Genomic DNA, 13814 nt, shown 5'->3' on the forward strand with positions numbered 1-13814 from the left:
ACATTGACTGACAAGGGGAGGACGCATCGACCGGGAAACGGTTTGGAACGAAACTTATGAAGTTAATAGTACTTGACTACTAATAACTCATGGTAATAGCATACGATGCAATACCTCTTCGTTTTCGAGAAAAAACGGTCTAAAGAAAAGAGCCATCAAAGTGTACGAGTTAGTAAGAGAAGTATTCAACGAAGCGTAGCATTCGTAGCGTTACTAGCAACGTAGCACAGTAGCGAAGGTAACGAACTACCGAACTACCGAGCTGTGACGGCTGAAGTTCGATCCCTGCTGTATGGTTTTTTTTTATTCTGTAAGTATAAAAACGAAACAGAAAACATTAATAAATAATAAAACTGCATTTCTTAAATATATTAGTGTTTGTTAAATATATTATTAATGATTTAAATTGCAAAAAGACCGTAAATCTTATCTATAAAATATATAGTGTATGAGAAAATTTTTTTTATATAATAATTGCAATGGAAATAGGAATAAAAATATTGTTATGAAATATATAGAAATGCTATTAACCCTTTGCGGTCGATGCCGCTAGGTTGGCATTCATGATTGCCTGGCGTGCGGCACGGCAAATGAGGCTAGCGATAATGAAAGAAAACTATCCTCCCGATGCTAGATTCAAATGTTTAGATCAACTTACAGATATCCATGTTTATCGATCTCTTCGAAATCGGCCGATCGCAAAGGGTTAAACTAATATGAGATAATTTTTCGTAATCTTATATTGTATATATAAAATATTTATTTCTGTTACAACTCTCTATATTGTGTAGAAGTCGTATTGTGTTGAAGTTGTGTTGTGTCTTTATCTCTTCTGGCAATCCCCCTCCAGAAACTTCCTTCGTGTCATTCTAAACGATCGTTAAGAATGACGAAATGATTCGAGCATCGGAACAGTCGTCAGTAGAGCAAGCAGCAGTGTGCGTTTACTAGTGACACAGAACAATTCGGTGATCATATTTAAATTACATATATCATAACAATGTCAGAGAATCCTTCAACAAGCAAAATAGTTGATGTAGAATCGCTAGAAGAAAGATCTTTTGAAAATGAAGATTTTAAAGGTGAATTCACTAATGCTCTCATATATGCGAATTCTATTTACGAGAATAATGAATTATTATCGAAAAATCCTCCAGCGAAAATATAATATATTTTTACTCCTATTTCCATTGCAATTATTATATAAAAATTTTCTCATACATATTTTATCATATATATTTTATAGATAAGATTTACGGTTTTTTTGCAATTTAAATTATTAATAGTATATTTAACAAACACTAATATATCTAAGAAACGCAGTTTTATTACTTATTAATGTTTTCTGTTTCGTTTTTATACTTACAGAATAAAAAAAAACCATACAGCAGGGATCGAACCTCAGCCGTCAGCTCGGTAGTTCGTTACCTTCGCTGCTGCGCTACGCTGTTTCGTTGAATACCCTTCTTACTAACTCGTACACTTTGTTGGCTCTTTTCTTTAGACTTTTTTCTCGAAAACGAAGAGGTATTGCGTCGTATGCTAATACCATGAGTTATTAGTAGTCAAGTACTATTAACTCCGTAAGTTTCGTTCCAAACCGTTTCCCGGTCGATGCGTCCTCCCCTTGTGAGACCACCGCGAATACCGCGCTCGATGAACATAACCATGTCGATATCAATGAGCAATTCGAAATTAACGCCCATATGCTTCAACATAGCATTCCACGTAAAACCAGGCAAAGTGTAATAATACGCGCGGGATCTAACCTGTAACTTTTGATACAACTATTGCGGAAATTTTCAAAAATATCGGCTAGTAACAAGACATCGGTCTTCAGATACAAGTCGCTATATTCACCCAAGGTTTGAATGGAGAATCGCCGCCAGATGTTCACAGCGTGCGCGTAATCGCTCTCGGATACCGTGTCACCCGTCAACGAACTGTAAAATGACTCGCGCGGCGGTAAACACTGATCCTGCAGCTTGTCCGCGCAATCAAGGTGTTCGTACGGAAAGACACCCTTTCGCGTCAATAAATCAAAATCCGTGTCGGACAAATTTGAAAATTCGGACCGAACAATTTTTAATTTGTCGTGGTTGAGAAAAGACGCCAATTTATCGAGACTAGAACTAAGAAATTTGTACGAATCGATGAACCGCAATTGTATACAATTTTTCCATTTATTCCTACTATCCGTAATGTTTCCTACAGTCTTTGTAAACGAAATATATTTCTCTTTGGTTATCGGTAGTACAGTGATTGAACCTTCGAACGCGGTTGCTATATCTTTGATGATGAAGTGCGAATCATAACCGGATAAGTTGTGAAAGACCACGGGAATGCAATAACTGTCTTGGTAATTTAGATTGCAATTGGAATGCGCGGGACCTCTGTACCGCCCAGTCAGGTGACAATGATCGGTCACGCGTGTATCATCCTTTGTAAATGATTTCTCGCACACATGGCACAGCGTAGCGTTCCGAAATGTCTCCCCTGTTCTTTCAACAAAGTTTCCATGGAGACACTTGCAGACAAAATATCCTTTATACGATGTGCTAGTTCTTCAAGTTCTTTGACAAACCACGAGATGCAATCCGGATCGCGACGACATCGATACGCGGATAACGACTCATTGTAGGAACATCGCATGTAATACGCTATACTAAATACGCTATGATGTTGATACGCATACGAACTCGTTTGTTTTTCCCTCGGCGCCTTCTCCAGGATGCATTCCAAGTCGGCGTAAACTACAAACAGGACCCGCTCCTTCCTGCAGTAGTTGGTGAAGCTGAGCCATTTGTTATCATCATTTGGCAAGGCGATGGCGCAGTTATTCATTTTTTCACAGTCGACGGTATGGCTTTCCAGCTTCTCGCTCGAGCTGAAGTAATGCAAACATCTGGAAAAACATTATTTGTTATTAGTATATGTCGCATTATTCATTATACATTATGTTCTTAGTGTATACTTACCAGTCGCAAATGTTTCTTGTGCTCCTTTTTGCTCAGCTGCGAGCTGACGAGTCGGGACAAATTCTTGATCCACGCGAAATGTCCAGCGTTGTCATCATCATCTCGCGGATCTGGGATATGCAGCAGGTTGACATGCTTCTCCATTTTCTGTTCCGTGAGACGTATGGGCACGACCACGTTTCCTTCTTTCTTTGTCGTGTTGTTATATCTCTTCTCCACACTATGAATGTTGATCGAGATATTGTTCAACCGTTCAAATTTTTTAATTTGGTTTATGCGCATTGGAAATTCAACGTCGTGCATATTTAACACCGATGTATAGTGTGGGTACGAAGATTGACGATCTGCGTGTTTGTAGGCTGGACATAACGCTGCAACCACCGCCCACGCGAAACATGTATTGTCCTTGGATTGCACACTGATCACAGCTCGCTTCATTTTTATTTCACGCGGTAATTCGATGTGACATCCTGCACGCATCGGTTTGTACTTGTTAACGTTAACGGTCAGATCGAGTATGCGTGAGAGTGCCCACCCGCTATCTCGTTCCTGAAATTCTTCCAAGGACGCTAAGGTGGGTTCGATAACACGCATCGTGAACCAATTGTCTAGATCGGATGTGGAAAAAAGTTCAACGTTCCTCGTATTGATGCTCTTGTTCTCGCGTTTATCACCCGCCACAAATTCACCGTTGAACACAGTATTCACTTTTACGCTACCGTGTCTCTTCATAACGCATCGCACATGCTCGAGAACGATAATCTTCGCATCTTGGAGAAATCAAAGAGGGTCGATATAGTCTGTATTTACAATCGCCCCGGTTGATATGCGACTATTGAACGCTGTATCGATTTCTCGCCAAACAAGTGTCGAATGTCCGGTTCCTGCGTATACGAAACGTCTGCGCAAAGTATTTTTTAAACCCTCGAGTTGCGCTATACGAGCAACCATCGAGTGTGCTGAACCAACCGATAGTCGTGGTTGTTTGGCTCGGCTATGCTGTTCCAACGACTCGAGACACTCGTCGCACTTTTGTTCCCATGCGAGGTATTCGTCTAGTGAGCCTAATCGAGCGGCCTGATTCTGCAGCTAGCGTTCTACGGATGATAATGATGATGATGATTCTGCCATTTTTCTAGCAAACGTTATAAACACACTGTAACTGCGCGCTCTGTTCGTCTTCGACTAAACTATAGTATATTCTGCTTTGAACTTTTTATAGCCCTTCATTCGTCTAAAAATACAGGCCGTTATCAAAATTCAGGAAACTTCCTCGACGAACTTTTTTAAACACATTCCTGGGTCTTAAACTCATATCGACTCGTTGTGGACTTTGCCTAAGTGCATGCCTTTCTTTATCTGATACAATAATAGGCTTATAGACCTATGATTTGGTATCAGCAGTCTGGCGTCCACTCTGTTCGTCTTCAACTAAACTATAGAATGTTCTGCTTTGAACTTTTTTTATAGCTCTTCTGTCTTCCATATGCGCACACACACACATGCACACATATCGTTATCACATTCTTCCTGCTTCTTTTATCTTGTATAGTGTATTGGATGAAGTTTTGTACCGTATAAGAATTCTGTTTTAAATATGTCATATTAGTGCATACAGATTGCGTGGTGTTATTTGGTAGATGGGGTTTCTACAGTTTGAACAAAATACACCATCAATCGCATCGTGTCTTTCGGTGATGTGTTCGCACACTGCAAATATTTCTGTAAGTGTATCGCGGATACCATAAAAAAAACATGATGTGCAGAACCGTAGATTGTCTCCAGAATTATATGAAAAATAAATGCAACACACTTTTGTTTGGCCACTCAAAGTATTAATTTCTGAAACTTCCAATTTCTTCACTTTTTCATTCACTAATTGATTACTATTGTCACTATCATAATTACTATCATCCGTGAGTATATGATTTATATCTTCTTCGTCTTCTATTTCTTCGTTTTCTATTTCTTCGTCTTCTACTTTTTCATGCTCTATGTTTTCGCGATTCATAGTAAAAGACTGGGAAATACACACAAAATTAAATCTATATGCTTCACTTTTGCCACTCTTCTCGTTATTATTATTTGAAGAATCAACGACGACACCTTCTACTTTACTTTCTTCGATATTACTCAAACACAGGTCACAATAAGCGATTGATGCTGGAGGTATGAGTAGCATCCTCGCTCGTTCGCTTCTATAGTCTAGTCCCTCATTTTAAACCATCTTCGATAAATAACTCCCGGAAAATCCTAGCCAAAAATAGTCATATATTTACATGATACAGCACTAAGTGCTTCACAGGATGCATCCTATGATAAGATATGCATACCTTTCTAATACCACAATAGTATTTGTAGACCTACGATTTGGTATCTGCAGTCTGGGGGGTCGACGACTGACAAAAATATTTTGGTCAAAATATGATACTGTAATACACAGCACCATTATATTGCAGCGTTTACAAATTGTAATAAAAGTATAAATATTGCGCATTTCTGTACTGCGCATTATTTTTTGTCGTACTGTTATGCGCTATGACTGGTATTATTTCATCAGCGTATGACTGTTTAATTGACTGGTTACAACGATGTGCCAGAGAATTAATATCTAGTTTCAGAAGATATATTGATACGTGCATTAGAAATTTTGAGAACCCTGAAGAAAACGATGGAGGAGATGCGGCATTGTCGGGAAAACTTGCCTGTGTGTGTATATGTGTTGAGAACTCTGAAGAAAACGATGGAGGGGATGTAGCATTGGCGGAGGAAACTCGAAGGGAAACTTGCCTGCGTTGAAGAAGCTCCTGCATCAGTCGCTCTGTAAAGACACGGTTCGACAGTCGTTCTGTCAAAAGACAAGGTTCGACAGTAGCTTCCATATACAGTAAACCAAAATGTCCGATGTCGAAGTGAACGCTGCACAAGCAAATTATTACACGCCTGTTCAACATGCGGATGAGAATGAGGATCACCCCAGGTGGAAACAAAACGACGAGTGTTTCGAGGAGCCACCATGCGAAATGGAACGTAAGAAGTGAGTATCAATGTGAATTTGGTTGGTACTTTGTGTGCACTTTCCCGACAGAATTTTTAAATGTATATAACATTTACATTGTATTTTTATAGCATTCCTGAGCCATGTCATGCTACTCGCATCCTGGGGCGCAGATATGTTTTAACTGCAACGACTCATAAATATTTGGAAATTGGACTCAATGTATAATATCGACCCTACCCCGTCGTGGAAATAGTCCTCGGCGACAATTGCGGTAATGAACTAATATTACATACGGACACTTGGGAAAAACTGATGGAAAATTGTGGTACTGTACGACGACTTCTGGAAGCGCGCAACCCATCGTACTTTCTGCTACGGATTCAAAATTTAGGAGTGAAATTGTTTGAGCTAAATGGTTCAAAAATTGTAAAATTAATGCAATCTTCTAAGAGTTTGTATTTGAGTCCTGCTACAATGAACAAGTTATTTACTTATGAATATTGCATTGATCATATATATACGCAGTTGTCTGAACAGTCGTATCTGGTTAGATCAAGAATTCTAACTTTTGTAAAAGATCTTCGAGAAAAAAAAATTACCGAAATGTGCAATGCGGTAAAAGCGATACGTGAAAGCGCTGCCTTTGACAGTGAGTCACTTATTGATTACGAGCTGCTGGCATGTGCTTCGAAAGATATCTTGCACGAAGCTATGAGCTGTTTGGTATTCTGAGAAATAAATTACTTTGTTATTGTATATATATATTATGATACATCTTTTTTATTTTAGATCATATCCTTTCTTCCAACTTCCCCTTATTCCCTTTCTTAGAATTTTATATGTTAATTATGTTAATTATGTTAATTATGTTAATTATATTGATAAAAATACTTCTTTATTTGCTTATTATGGTTATTAGACATTCGATAGACGTTCGTGAGACGTTCGATAGACGTTCGATAGATGTCTGATAGACGTTCGTGAGACGTTCGTGAGACGTTCGAGAGACGTTCGATGTGGCGCAGTAAACGAAGGGCCTGGGGTTTGAATCTGACCTAGTTTCGACTCATCTTTTCTTTGACGTATGCGTGACGTCACGATGCACACTCTAAGAACCTTCATTAGACGGCTTATAGCAACAGGCGACGGTGGTCTAGGAGCTTTGGAGCATTGGATAGTAACCGCGAGGACCCGGGTTCGAGTCTAGCAGCAGCCCCGACAGTTTTTCTCTCGTGACATCACGGTCACATCTAGTCCATGGAAGCAAAAATTCTAGGGAGGAGTTATTAATAAAGGGGGTATAAATGAGAACTATTTAATTAAAAAAAACGGTTTTGCAAAAAATTTTTAGAAATTGGGTTAGAACCGGCCTAGCTATTCTACTGCTGTGGAATTTTGTCACTAAGCTTTGCTCGGTATTTGACGTCAATTTGCTGCAAGGTTGTTTTGTCGCCAAGCTTTGCTCGGTATTTGGCGTCAATTTGCTGTAGGGTTTTATCGCCAATCTTTGCTCAGTATTTGGCGACAATTTACTGTGGACTATTGTCGCCAAACTTTGTTCGGTATTTGGTGATAATTTAGTGTAGAGTTTTGTCAGCAAGCCTTGCTCATTATTTGGTCCCAATTTGGCATCAGAGTATGTATATAAGTTTTGCTAGCAAATTCCGATCCTATTGAGGACACAGATGGCACCGGATTTGTCAGCAAACTTTGTATAAATTTGGTGCCAATTTGGTGACAATTTGCTACCAAATTGTTTGCTGGGAATATTATGTCACGGAATAATAAAAATTCGGAATTATTATTATGTCCCGACATAATAAGAATACCTGGATTAATATTATGTCACGACATAATAATAATTCCGAATTTCCATTATATACATAATGGAAATTCAAAATTAGCATTATGTACATAATAAAAATTCGGAATTATTATTATATCGTTACATAATATTAAATCGGGTATTCTTATTATGTCGGGACATAATAATAATTCCGAATTTTTATTATGCTGTGACATAATAATAATTCCGAATTTCCATTATGTACTGTGACGTGGCAGCCGGGGAGGCGCCCGTCACAGTGCGACCCTTGATCCTTGGGCGAGGTTTGCGGGGGGGGGGGAAACATATCGCGCGAGAATTTCGGGGGGGGGGAGGAGCCGCCTTGCCTCCCCCGTATTAATTAATGTTAGTGATAGGAGCGTGCAGGTGGAACGGTCCCACGTCCCCGAGCTCTGTGCCCCTGGACCTCCTGTGCCGCCCATCGAGACCGGAGGAACCAGAGGACGTCACCCATCGACCGGACCGCCACCTCAGGTGAATGCTCCACCTTCTATATTACCGATTCCCGTATCGCCTTAAAAGATTCTCGCTGCCGTTCCCGTGTCCACAGGCCAGCAGGAATATCCGGCGAAACTGTCGTCGCTCCCGTGCTCCAAGTGTGATCGCCGGCTAAACAAAGCCGGCCTAGGCGAAGAGACCGCGGGAGCGCGAGCGAGAAGGAGAACGCGCAAGAGTGAGACCGAGCACCCGTCCCGCGGATCGAAAACAAAGATCCGCGGAAGGATTCCCGGATTGGGAGATCCAACGAGGAACGGGGAGAGACGGGTAGCTCGACACAACAAAGAAGAACGACTAGACACTTCTTTTGGGGAAATAATAAAAGAGCGAACTCCCGTTTCGCTCCTTCTTCTTATCTCTTACTTCGTGAGTCTACTTCCGAGTACTGCGGAGTGAATATCGCCTAAGACAGGAGTGTCGTTTACCGTTAGCGAAAGAATAAGGATACCGTTTACCGGGCGTGAGAGGAGGAGTTTGGTGGACTGCAGGAGTTTGGTGGAGCTCCACACGCCCAGGGGGTTGCAGGGGGAGGCGGAATTGTGGAGGAGCGAGAAGAGGAAGGAGGTCGAAGGACCACGCCGCCGGGAGGTTCCCGAAGTTGTAAGACCGTCCACCTACTTTATTGTTTCGGTGTCCCGTGCGTATCGTGTCTCGTTTTAGTTGTCGGCGAAGAGCAAAGCTCGAATTCGCGAGAGCACACCGCGGAGTTTACCGTATCGAGGGGTCGGACCGTTCCGATTCCCGAAAGAATAAAAAGTGAGATAATTAAAACGCGCATTATTATTCTTGTGTTTTCCCGACTGCGTCCCGGATTCCTGATCGAACCCTCCCGTCTACCGACTTAAAATACCGAGGAGCTATCGGTCCCATCGAATTCGCGTGTCTCGGCCCTTTGGTGGTGTTCCGTTTCGTGTTGGTGATCGGTGCAGTCCGCTGCACCTGGCGCCCAACCACTTTGTGAGAGTGTGAACGGCCGAGACGCTTGGACCGACGGCCGTTTGCCGACGGCGAGCGAAAATAGCGTCGCAGTACTACATAATGATAATAGTGAATTCTCATTATGTACATAATAGAAATACGGATTTATTATTATGCCCCGACATAATAAGAATATCGAAATTAATATTTTGTCACGACATAATAATAATTCCGTATTTCCATTATATACATAATGGAAATTCTGAATTAGCATTATATACATAATGGAAATTCAGAATTATTATTATGTCACGGCATAATAAAAATTCGGAATTATTATTATGTCCCGACATAATAAAAATACCCGAATTAATATTATGTCACGACATAATAAGAATTCCGAATTTTTATTATGTACATAATACTAATTCTGAATTTTCATTATGTGCATAATAGAAATTTAGATTTATTATTATGTATATAATAGAAATTCTGAGTTATTATTATGTCCCGACATAATAAGAATACCGCAATTAATATTATATCATGACATAATAATAATTCCGTATTTTTATTATGTACATAATAATAAATCTGAATTTCTATTAAGTACATAATCAAAATTCAGAATTAGCATTATGTACATAATGGAAATTCGGAATTATTATTCTGTCACGGTATAATAAAAATTCGGAATTATTATGTCCCTATAATAAGAATACTCGAATTAATATTATGTCACGACATAATAATAATTCCGATATTCTGATTATGTCGGGACATAATAATAATTCTGAATTTCTGTTATGTGCATAATAATAAATCCCAATTTCTATTATGTATATAATGGAAATTCAGAATTATTATTATGTAGTGGCATAAGAAAAATTCGGAATTATTATTGTCCCGACATAATAAGAATACCGGAATTAATATTATGTCATGACATAATAATAATTATTTTTGCACATTCTTATCATGTACTTATATAATTATAATTCAACGTATTACATTTATGCCTTCGCATAATAGTAATTCGATGAATTATAATTATGTCGGGACATAATAGAAATACGGTATTTTTCTTATGTGGACACATAATTATAATTTGCCGAATTATTATTATGTCGTGACATAATAATATTTTAAAAGACTGAAACATAATTTTTATGTAGCCATTTTTATTTGGAACTTTTACATTATGCTGAATATCTTTTATGCCATTAAAAAGTAAAACGGCGTGCCATACATTAAAGAAATACAATTTTGCAATATACAGGCTTCATGATCAGGCATCAGAATCAAAAGTTTCAACTTGAGGTATTCCAAATAAAACTAACTTAGTCTATTTATCAAATTGAAACAGCAGAAAACTATTACTGCAAGAACATCTTTTTCTGTTGCTTATTATAATGATTTTGCTATTAGTAAAGTAAAAAGTATATTAACAGAATACTTTTTACGAAACAGAAAAGATATAATTTAATTCGGCAATCTATTTTTTTGCGTATTAAATAATTTTTACAAATTAATAACCATGCTTTTTTAAGGAAAATGCGTACATATTGGCCAAGAGTGGATTTCTATTCTTTATTTTTTACATTCTTTCTGTTTTTCATTTCTTCATTTTTTATATTTTTTATATGTAAAAAACTTTCTATTTAATGCGACAATTAATTAGGACAATTAATTGGGTAGGAAGAGAATGCACGCGCGAGAAAGGACATACAACCGGCGAAATACATTAAAGACGCCTAGGCATCATTTTCACGGCTGGCGCGTTAGCTATAGCTAATAGATCATGAGAGAAAGAGAGCAGCGTCGTCTGCACTCTTCCACCGCTCGAACTCACAAGTAACACTACCCAACTGATACTCATCAATTTGAATAAAACTTAACATACTTATTAAACACCGAAAAATATTAAATACGTGTTTTTTTGTTTCGGCTAAATACGCTTTTTAGGGGTAGAAAGCATCTCTCAACTCCTGGAGGTGGAAACAGTTATGGCTAATTATTTCTGAAATGATACATTTTCTGAAAAAAGTGCTTAGGACCAAAGTTATAGAGTTCAAAGTGATGCACTTGATGACGACTTTGAAGTCGACCTTGAGGTCGATTTTCAAGGTCATTTGAAAATCATTTCATGTTTTTCAAAGGGAGAAGTTTACTTTTCATCCCGAGAGTCGATAGAGCGTAAAATTTTACATTCAGAACGTTGGTGGTTTGTAAATAAAACAAGCCTCTGCAATTTAAAATTGTTCATTGATCCAACCAATTAATTATGAAATTAATTAATTATGAAATTTTACAGATTAACAATGCTTTAATAATATTATAACAGAGATTCAAAGTAAATTCATAGAAAGCAGAGTTTATGATTGTATAAGCCTAAATGAAATTAACACAAAAAATAGTCGTAGGAACAAATGAAGGAAAAGTACTTGCAGTAAATATTTTCCGAAAGAATTTTGAAAACATTCACAAGAAACAGCAGTCGTAAGAACAATTGACATAAAACTATAAACAATGAACACTCGCCCAAATACAGATGTGAAAATGATGGTTGATGGTATATTCGAACGAAATTCACGAGCAAGATAGCTCATAAAAAATAAGTGATCAAGAAGTAATTTTGGAAAATGCTTGCTCAACGACAGTCGAGAAAATAATAATTGATCATGTCCGAATGAAATCCTAATACAAAATAAAGAGTAAAAGGTATTGTGGATAACTCCAAAGTAGCAATAAAAATTTTTAAAAATTTGAAAATTTCTAATATAGCATGGAGGTAATGTTTAACTTACAATTAGAGTGACATTTTATGTTTTCTTATCTTTACTTCTATTCTGAAGTTACTTACAAAACTTTTTTCTCCTTCTTATTTTTTCTATAAATTTGCACCTATCTTCCCATTACGTCAGGTTTTTTCTTTTTTTAGGAAAATAATGCAACAAATCAATTCTGAAGAGAGATTTAGTCAACGCATAAAATTACTGATTATAGATGCAGGATGTGGTCAAAGTCCGGCAACGGCTAATTATCTCCAAATTTAATTGACCTTGAAAATCGACCTCAAGGCCGATTTCAAGGTCGCCATCAAGTGCATCACTTTAAACTCTACAACTTTGGTCCTAAGCACTTTTTTCAGAACATGTATCGTTTCAGAAATAATTAGCCATAACTGTCTCCACCTCCAGGAGTTGAGAGATGCTTTCTACCCCTAAAAAGCGTATTTAGCCGAAACAAAAAAACACGTATTTAATATTTTTCGGTGTTTAATAAGTATGTTAAGTTTCATTCAAATCGGTGAGTATCAGTTGGGTAGTGTTACTTGTTAGCCGAAGCGCCGAGTGCTATAGTTCGTGACGGGCAGGCGCACGTACACAGTAGTTTGCTTGTGTACGCGCCGCTGCACGTACTATAGCGGTGCTGTTTGGGTCCTGAAACAGAGAGAAGCCTGAGAACGGGCATGGCTGCATTTACAGTGTTATGGAAAAGTTGGCTGATTCGCAGCGCCAACTGAGTCCATTTTTCATGGACATGAACTATTAAGCCAATGTCCACGATTTGTTGGTACTATTCCGTGCTATGTCCATAATTATTTGGTTCTGTTCTGTGCTATATTCACGAGCGAGCTAGATTAGTTAGATAAAAACGAAGAATCGGTCTTTGTCTCACCACCAGCGAATAGACAACTCTCAGAGCAATGTTATAGTTGTTCAGTGCACTACTCAATAAAAATATAATAATACTATCTTTGTATGTGTGAAGAATATTTGCTAACTTACAGGATATTGTAATAAAAGCAAGGAGGTTTTATCTCGTACTTCTAAGGCCAAGACTTATTAACGGCTAAAGACATATTCGAATTGATCTTGCCTTAATTGGTCGGATCAGTGATCGGTCTTGCCTTAACTGCCAAGCCTCATAACTCGAAAAGTACTCGATGAAATATAACTTTGTTAGAGTGTTTTAGAATGCTCTCGAGATAAGCTACAAGAATATGTAATAAAAAATCGTAGTTTCTATTTAAAAAAACATTAATGACTTTGGCCTGATTTTGACAAGGTCACTTCACTCAAGGTCAGTCCACATTTCCGTTATGTGTCGTCCTTCAAGCCATGCAATTTTCGTTCGAAAAATTTTTTAATAAAATAACATAAATTTTTACAAGTAAAATTTATCATTATTTATTAGAACACTGAGTTATATGGTTATTTTACTTGTTATTGTAACAAATTAATTATTATAACAATGCAATAAAAAATATTTAATACATAAAATCTTGGCGCGGCTACATCAAAAACTATATCGAACTAAAACTTGTTTAATACATGACAGCATTTTTATTATAATATATTCTATAATGAAGGTTTATAATTTATTTATTATAATACTATATAAACTTAAATAGAACATTATGCCGTATATGTATAAAGAGAATTTACAAAAACATTTTATTATAATAAAAATGCTGTCATGTATGTATTAATCAAGTTTTAGTTCGATATAGTTTAGTTCGATAGTTTTTGGTGCAGCCGCGCCAAGATTTTATGTATTAAATATTTTT

The sequence above is a fragment of the Harpegnathos saltator genome, unplaced genomic scaffold, assembly GCF_003227715.2.
Source record: "Harpegnathos saltator strain DR-91 unplaced genomic scaffold, Hsal_v8.6 scaffold188, whole genome shotgun sequence".
Classification (NCBI taxonomy): Eukaryota; Metazoa; Arthropoda; class Insecta; order Hymenoptera; family Formicidae; genus Harpegnathos; species Harpegnathos saltator.